The sequence below is a fragment of the Lepisosteus oculatus genome, chromosome 12 (genome assembly GCF_040954835.1).
Source record: "Lepisosteus oculatus isolate fLepOcu1 chromosome 12, fLepOcu1.hap2, whole genome shotgun sequence".
In the NCBI taxonomy this organism is placed as follows: Eukaryota; Metazoa; Chordata; class Actinopteri; order Semionotiformes; family Lepisosteidae; genus Lepisosteus; species Lepisosteus oculatus.
The window spans coordinates 487,467-496,629 of NC_090707.1; the positions used below are offsets into that span (position 1 = coordinate 487,467).

General features: G+C 37.5%; 1 pseudogene; it reads right to left on the reverse strand.

The window, feature by feature from the left end:
* Positions 1-5,409: 5,409 nt before the first annotated feature.
* LOC138242101 (U4 spliceosomal RNA) lies at positions 5,410-5,541 on the reverse strand (annotated as a pseudogene).
* Between the last annotated feature and the right edge of the window lie 3,622 nt (positions 5,542-9,163).

Sequence of the window (9,163 nt, forward strand, 5' to 3'; positions counted from 1 at the left end):
TGGAAAAATCTGTTTCATGCAATGTGTCCCTACATTTTGATAAAATTATGTGTTTGCCAAAAACCTAAATTGATATAATCTCAATACCCAAATTAATTCTGCTGTAGATATGAAAAAAAGTGCAGTCTACAGTCTTAGGACTCTCCTGAGCCATTTCTTGTTGGCTGGGCAAACGTGATTCGCCAGAATTGGCACAGAGAAGTAAAGTAAGGAAAAAGGACTGGCTTAGATAAGAAAGACAAAAAACACTGCAGCTTTCTCACACAGTTTTACTTAACACTCTATGAAATTCTGTCAAGTCTGATTGGTCACAATCAGCTGGCCTAAATGTGTTGGACTCTCCTAATCAGATATATCTGTAATGAAGCCATATTTAATTTACCCTGACACATCTATTCTGTAGACTTAAAGTCCATGTGTAAATTGATGGCATATTCACAAGCTGGCACTCAGCAATGCTCTTTAGAAGGTTTTTATTAAATTACTTGAGTAGTGCAGTGTCAGTTGTTTTACATGTTGCTGTTTTTATAGGTAGTGAAGAATGCCTACAAATACACCAGTTTCCCTGGACAGTGCAGTGAACAAGTTATTAATTGCTGTTATCGTCTTCTTTCATCTTATCATAACACACAGTTTCTGAACAAGCCAGTGAAGCTGAAGCATAAAAAATCAGAATTGTGAAATAATTGTGAATTATTTTGTAATTTTATCCAAAGTGAATTATATTTGTACATATTCATACAGCTGCGCATTTATACTTTATACGCTATGCAATTTGAATAAGCATACCTCACTAGGAGTATTTCCTATATACAATACCTAACACCTACACCAGAGCAATAAACACTACTCCACACCTCTGCCCCTAAGTAATATAATTAATTAAAAATGCATTTATGCAATAATGAATTTATTCTTTTTTTAACTTATTAACTTAGATTATCATAATGACAGCAGGAGAATTAGGGTTTTCTGGAACTACAAAGTTTGTACTTTCTTGTACATCAACAATGTCTGATGTGCTTTTTTTCTCTTTGGATTGGCCTAAATATATCAGAGTGTATCAGGGTGTCTTTGAAATCTGAAGCACTAATGGATAAAGATTATATGCTGTACATCCATCTGTGCTAACAGTCTCTTTTCCAACAATGGTGTTTAGCTATTCTGTGTTTCTCTGCAGAAGAAAAAGGTTTCATCTAAAAGCCACTTTCTAAGAACATGAGCACCATTCTATAATGTTGGCTCCAGCTAAGTACACTTTGAGTCTCTCAGTGAATTGTGTCTGCAGTATATCTACTTACTCCATCATATAAAAGCTTTTTCAGTCTTGCAGAAACAAGGGGAAGAGAGTGGTAGGAAAGACTAAAAATTGAACTCTGGTATATGTAACCTGCAAAAGAACTGACACTGCTTTTGTAATTTAATAAAAAATACACAAACTAGTGAATTAAGTGCCTTAGGTAATAATTTAAAGTACAACCAAAAACATTCATATTTTTGCTCCAAATATTTAATTTTTGACTATCCAAAAAAGATACATTGTGTTTTTCTTTCTTGTAAATTATATACAGCAAATACAAATACAACAGCTCTACCATGCAGCTCAATAGCATTTTAATGCTAAGAGGAATCTCAATGTTTTGATCAACGTCCCGAGGAGTTTGTCACAAGCTGCACATGTACAGTTAAACGTCACCACATTCTCACGAGCACCTCTTCCCGCCAACACGCTCGCACTAATTAATCAATTTCCATTCCAAACACCCTCTCTCTCTCCTCTCCTGTCCCGGCTCACTACTGAGGTCTTCTCACCGAGCTCCCCTGTGAACGTCCTTTTGGCTTTTTTCCCTTGAAACTATTTTCGTCTCACACGGCTCTAGTTTTCCCTAGCTGTGGTCCTGGACTACAGCTTTGCTTCACGTTTGGATTTGGTTACCTTTCTGAAGTTATCGGATACTCGTCTCTAGAATCCCTAACTCGACTTCTAGATATCAGCTGTGCTACACGTTTAGGTTTTGGTACTTTTGGAATTTTACATAATCATTTCGGAGACATTCAACCTACTGCCTCGCATAGGGTCCATATCTCCTGTTCCTAAATTTGCCCTCTGATAGATTTTTGTGAAACACTGGAGTTTATTATGGGTTGTTATCTACTATGGCAGAAAACCAAATGGGAAACTATTTATGTTGCCTTAAGTAACTGAATTCCCATTTGAGGATATGCTTAAATCCATTTGACCTTCTGTGCCGAATAACCCTTTCTACTATTTCCTTCAATCAATAACACATTTAAATTAATATATTAAAAAACAGTTAAATATATGTCTAAATTCAAAAACACAAGTTAGACTAACATTCTTCTATATAGAGCTGATCCATTTAGGCCAACTGTAATATGAAAAATATTCTAGCTGTAAGCTCTATCTTCATCAGAAGCTCCACCTACGATCTATCCCTGGCTCCAGATGACTTTGTTGACTTGTTTTAATGGTGCTGTGCTGAGTCAGGCATTTCTTCCTTTACAGATGACACGTTTGAAACTTCTCTTGTAGAACCTATTGACTTAAACTATCAAAGGACACTTCCAGCTTTATTTCTTATTCTTTCCTTTTGTTTCCTGATGTTTCTATTGTTTAAATCAAATAACTGATATTTATAGCCCTTTTTCATGTTTAAGTTTGCTGTACCAAATACATGCCTGTCAGTACCACACGACTCCTTTTCTGCTCCCTGCTACATAGCTATAGATTTTTGGTGGTCTATTCTAGTCTCATTCTCCTTAATATTTAAAACAATTACTGCTTGCAGAGACATGAAGGCCTCCCTTAGAGTAATATTGCAATTTTCTAGCCTAGTGCCATTGCTTAGGCAGCATCACTGTGCTACATAAACAGTAAAACAGGAAACAAGCAGTTGGATAAAATTGGCCTTTATGTGACAGGCACATTCATCACAATAATGACAGTGGTTTATCAAAGCAGCCAGAAGCCTTTGTTTTTTTCATTTGTTTTTTACATACTGTTAACATTAAACAAACATGTGAGATGAAATCATGTACAAACATGTACTTCTACTACCCAATATAGTGATTAAAATATGTTTTCTAGACAGATTTAATGTTTTGTTTTCTACTTCAGACAATTGATTGGTATCCTGCAATGTCCTGAATTATCAATTTAAATCAAAGTGATATAATGCTTTAACCCAGCAGGTGTGTGCAGATGAAACTGTTTTGGCTGCTGAGGGTTTCTACTCATTTTCTAGAAGACGGTTGTCTACAGGATGCATTCATATCTTACAATTTCCTGTAAAACCGGAATAAATCAATTCTTGATAACTGGGGTGTTGGTTGGTCTTAGCAGTACATAGATAGCAGATTTGTCTGTAAATATAGTGTTAAAAATTTTATTTACAATTTCTCAGGAGCAGCACCACATGGTTACATAAATCATTTTAGTAAGGTAACTTAATATTGCATGACTGGGTTGCTAAAGAACAAGATTGAATTCTGTTGTCAAAGAGAACTTTCAAAAACTTTAATTGTCCATTTCTGAAAAATATTAATGATTTGCATTACTTTTGTGCAGGAACAAGAATTATTTATTTAGCTGTTATTTAAGTCTACAACTTCAAGAAACATTAATATTACAGAAGTATTACTTCACTTCAATTCCGGAGAACTACATGATGACTCAAGCAGTTATCTTGTTCAATTTCATGCTGTTTTGTTTATAATTTAATGAAATGAATATTTATTAACAAAGTTACATTTTCTCTCTCACCTGTATCATAATCACATGCAAATGGTAAGCACTGTGTCTTGGTACAGGTTTTGGCACTTGCATTCTTGCAGAGAAACTTTGATAAGAAAGACAGTTTAATTGATGCGTTGACATGCACAAGTGATCACAAAAAAGGATTCTGAATTATTGTGTGGAAAGAATATTTCTGCAACAGTCTAACCAAGTTGAATAATTAATGTGTCTAATGAGCATTCATTTCTTTAAGTTATAGATAGCGGAAAAGCAAATCATTCTGTTCAAGTTTCTTCATGCTTTTACTTAAACTTTTACTTTTTTTTTTGTTTTGTTTGTGATGTCCTCATCATAAATTAACAGTGCTCTTCTGATTTGTGAAAGAGACTGTTAGTCACTACTCATTACTACAAAGTCTATTCCCTCTGAAGCTCAGACCTCAATCTAATCTAAAAACAGAATATTTAAATGCGCTGTTAAAGCACTGAAAGGGGGGACAACTTTACACACAACTGAATGAAAACAAACAACGGGTTGGGTGTAAAAGGTTTGTAATAATGTAGCTGTTTTTGTAGTTGTGTTGTGTTGTGTTGTGGTTTTGTAGGGATTTTAGGGAAATCACAGGTGTACACAGGTTAAGAGCATCTGTTTGCACATGGGAACAACACAGCATACTTTGCCCATTATCAATCTCTTAAATATGGCTGGGTGTTAAGTCCCAGTGTGTGTTCTGTGTGTTTTTTTCTATGTTCCACACTGCTGACCCTTGATTGTTCTCCCTTCCCCATTGGCCAACCATCACACCACTGTTTCAGTATGACGTCATCATCAATTAGCTCTCAGCCAATCAGAACACATCTTATTCAGTATATAACCTAGAGGTTTTCAGCAAGGAGAGGCCTTTTGTTTGACTTTGGTTCTGTTCGGTTTTGGTTATCGCTTCGCTTCTGGTTATTGCTTCGGCTTCGTTTGTTGGTTTGTTTTGCTTTGTGTGTGTGTATTTTCGTATTTTCGTATAGCTTCGGCTTTGTTGTTTTGTTGGATTTACGTTAGTTTCTTTGTACTTTCGTTTGTTTGTGTGTTCATCCTTGTTTTGTCATTACCTTGCCCCAGTGTTAGATGTTCAACTTTTGTGTTCTTTTTGTACCCTGCTCCTATTTATTACTCTTGTTTTCCCTTATTTGTCTTCCTGGTTCACTTGTGTTTTTGTGTGAACTTTTGTATATAAGGTTAGTTTAGGTTGTTGGGTACACTTACACACTTAGTTGATTTTGTATTAGTACACTAGTTTAGTACGGGTGAGTGCCATTTGTCTTGTATGGTTTTGGGTAGTCAGTGCAGGTTAGCTAGGGTGTTGAAGACGCCGAAGACCGTGTGTTTCGCGGTTTCTTTTGTAGTCAGATTAGCTTTCCCTCACTGTCCTAGCCAGCTCCATTTTTGTTTGTTATTTTCTTTCCTTTGGCACCACTCTAGTTCCTTACTCTTGTTATCATACTTCCTAGTCCCTCACCAAAACCCCCCCTGCTTCCAAAAGAACTATCCTAAATGTTACACCCCTTTTCCCCTAGACACTTGGGGTCGTAACATTATGGAAACACAAAAATATTTTTTTTCCTCTCTCTGTGGCACTAATAAGCTTCCATAATGCTCGGTCTCTTACGAGACAAAAATTGCTTTCACTGATTGTATTTCAAATCGGTGGAGGCGGGTATTGGGAAAAATTTTCAACAAGCAATAGTTGTGCTTTGGCTAAGCCTCATAGGCTACGATACTGCTACAAAGAAATACTGTACATGGGAACAACACAGAGAGAGTGCCTATTAATGTGAGTACGTGTTTGGAGAGAATCTCAGTAGTAGAAGGTTAATAGCTGACTCGTGGCTGTGGAAGGTTAGATGGGCTAAAGTTAAGACATGGCTGGCTAGGTGACTGAAGGGAGAAACACAGCTCTCCCAAGAGACATGCCTAATTACCACCCATAGAGGATTTTCCAAGGAGCTGGTTGCCCCTGATATGGAAGGGAAGACCAGGAGGTTATTTCTCCCCACTGAATTAGTTGAAAAAAGGGGGCAGCTCCAGTCTTACCCTCTTGTTAGAATGAAGGAGTAAATCTTAGCCATGTCAGCTACTGTATCATTTCCCAACAACAGTCATTATTATTTTTTTTATTAGAATGTTTGGGCTCTAGTTGAAATTGAGAAGGAGACATGATTAGTTTTCTTTTCCCCGAAAGAGGCTCGGTTAATTTGTTCACTGATTACAAACTCTGGATGGGGCTTACGTTTTGGGGCTCCAAGGTTGACCATGGAACAGAGACTGCTCCCGTCAGTCAAAATTTCTGTTGACTGAGGCTGCTGTGGAGGTGCCCTTGCATATAAGCCCACTGGTGAGGTGTACGGAAACCATGCGATTCAGGTCATGGTAGCTGATAGAATTTCTAGTGATCAGTCGCCTGTGGAACAGGAGCCATTTTCCCAGCCTGTTGTTGACAGTACAGACTCATAGTCATGGTTTATGGTTACAGCTGATACTTGTAAATGCAGTTTGTGGTTTATTGTAGTGAGTGTGTTCTTGGATTGGTTGTTGGTAGGTGGTTTCTTGATGGTTCAGCTAAATTGTTTGAGACATGGTCATTGTATTAAAGTTAAGGCTTTGGTGACATTCAGAATTCTTTGAGAATTCAGGTTTGAGATCAGGTTATTGTTTGAGGTTTGAGATCAGGTTATTGTTAGAACATAACATCCATTATGAACCCCAAAGCCCATGATATCACTAATCCCTGGGTGTCTGGTCCTGAGGTTTGCGTGCTCTTGGATGAGGTTAAGAGACTTCTGGCTGTGGTCTCCTAAGAACAGCTAATCAACCAGACAATAACAGAAAAACCCAGCCCGAGGTCAAAGGAAACATCTGTATATCTGGACAACCATGAGAGTGGTCGGGGTGAGGTTGCCTTAGGGCTTATGCTGGTGACATGGGTAACTGCCTACACATGGTGTAAGAGGTGGGTGGTGAAGTTCTCTGGCAGCCAGCAGGGGAAGTCACACTTCAAGGTGAAAGAGCAAACTGGATTAAAGGATGGAGGACAGTAAATACATTGCTGTTAGGACCAGGCAGAGCACTTCCACCACTCCAAATGCCTTGAGGTCCCTAGATATTTATTTTTAGGGCATCAAGATTAAAATAGGTTAGTGTAACCAAAAAGCCCCAAGAGGTAAAGGAGGAACAATGTCCGGTATCCAGACGTCCAAAAAGACATATCAACTTGGAGCTGAACAGACCACAAATAGCCCAGAAGCGAAAAAAGAAGCAAGATGGAAACCAATGTGATTTTGATCCATTTAGGGCTGCAAATATGATCCCATGACTTCTATTGAAACCATGGGAGATTTTTGTCTTTTGAGTCTATTCCAACATGAGTATGTAGTTAAAGTAGGGAACTGGATTAGCATGCTTAGGCTGCAAAGGAACAGTTAAAGGTTTATTCCATGCAAAGTGAGACACACAAGAAGGAGGCTCCACATCCAAAATGTTGTGTTCTTTTCTTCTCTTTTCAGCATGGAATAAACCTTTACTTGTTCCTAAGTAGGTATTTTTTCAGAACAGTTTAGTATGGATGCTATACTACATATTAGAGATTACTTACATCCATGTATTATACTTTATACAGTACATGAACATTATCACTTGATTTAGTGTATAGTATTTCCATCTATAGAGTTTTAGTTGCATCATAATTTTAGCTGATGAAAAATAATTATACCAACTAAGAATATTAATAGCACTCTGATACTCAGACTGCACTGAGAGTATTTATTGGTGTTCTCTGACTCTCATCAAAGATGTATGTCACTTTGTTTTGTGGCCTTATTTGAGTCAACTTCAACTTACTGATCTTATAATTGTCAGCAGATTTTTCCCAAGAGATTGGAACTGGACAATTACAGGATTGGTTGCGACTCAGAGAAAGAAAGTCCTGTGTAGTGTGTTTTTAAAACTCAGAAACTTTGACCTTTCTTGCAAGAAACTCCCAGCAATCACTTTGTTTCTGTCTGGGATAGTATTGCCCCAAGGGTGAAATGTACGTATTTTGTGTTCTGTGGTTGTGTGTCATGGTTGTTAAATAAATTGTACTGTACTCTCTCTGTCAAAATATTTTATTAGCAGTGCAGTACCATAGAAAAGCTTTGTTCACCCTTTTTTGAAAAATATAACATACTGTAGCCTTTAGCTACACATGCTTTTACAAAGCCCACGACAGAAATACCTATAATGTACCTCAACTTTAAATTTCTTTACATTTAAAGATAAAGTGGACTTAATGCACATACTGTATGTATACAGAAAGACAAAAAGGGTACAATCTGACGAGTTAAAAATCGCAAAGACGATCTCACAAAGCTTCAACAGCTTGCATTTTCATCTGTTATTAAGAGGCTTTGGATCTGATGAATGTTTTTATGTGTAAGACCTTGCATGGTTTCTCCCTTGGGTTAGGCCCTTGGTTCCTACAATCAATCACATGTCGTTTTCATTCCTCTGCTTCAGCATGACAGAAATACAGTAAAGGTGATATATGTGTGTGTGTGCTTTAACATAAGTAATTATTGAGTGTCCATGAGCTACAATAAATCACTTTGGATTTTTTTTGTACATATGAAGAAATGGTTTGAGTAAGTGTTGTTTAAACTTGCTTGAGGGCATCTTATTAACTAAGGTGCGCGTGAATAAATAAGGTGATTCAACACAACAGAACCTTGAACTGTTAAATTGCACTCTTATTGGGACTGTGTCCATCAATCAGCTGCTCTCAACAATGGCTATAAATAAGTATCTGATTACTAAGAGGAACTGACACTTTGCCAGTTCATCCAGTCCCCACAGTCTTGCTGTGTCAAGGTAAAAGAGGTCAATCAGGGCGTCTTCCTGCATTTTTAGAGTCAAAACCAGCACAATAGTACAGTACCCTTTACCACAATATCAGCCTTATTCTTGATGGCTGAAGATACAGGAAATATATATCCAAAGAAAACTGTCAAGAATATAACTGCAATTTGTTTTCATGTACTTGTGATGCCCTTTTCATCATTTAACACCCCGGACCCTGGGGATTCTGAGGCAATGCATTCATGGTCTATATTCATACTGGAAACCAAGATCAAACAAGCTTTTGCCCTTCTGCTTCATGGGAGGTATCTGTCCTTCCTGAACTCACCTGAGGGCACCTGCGTTACAGTTTGACAGGTGCATAGCCCCTCCCACCACTGCTGCCAGAGCACTACACCTTATTAAGCGAGAGAGGAAACAAGATTTATTTAGTGCAGATTTTTTAGATAGGTTTGAAAGGTTAAATATAATGACATATTTCCTTGTACACCAATTTTGAATTTAAAACTACGGTCTTCCCGT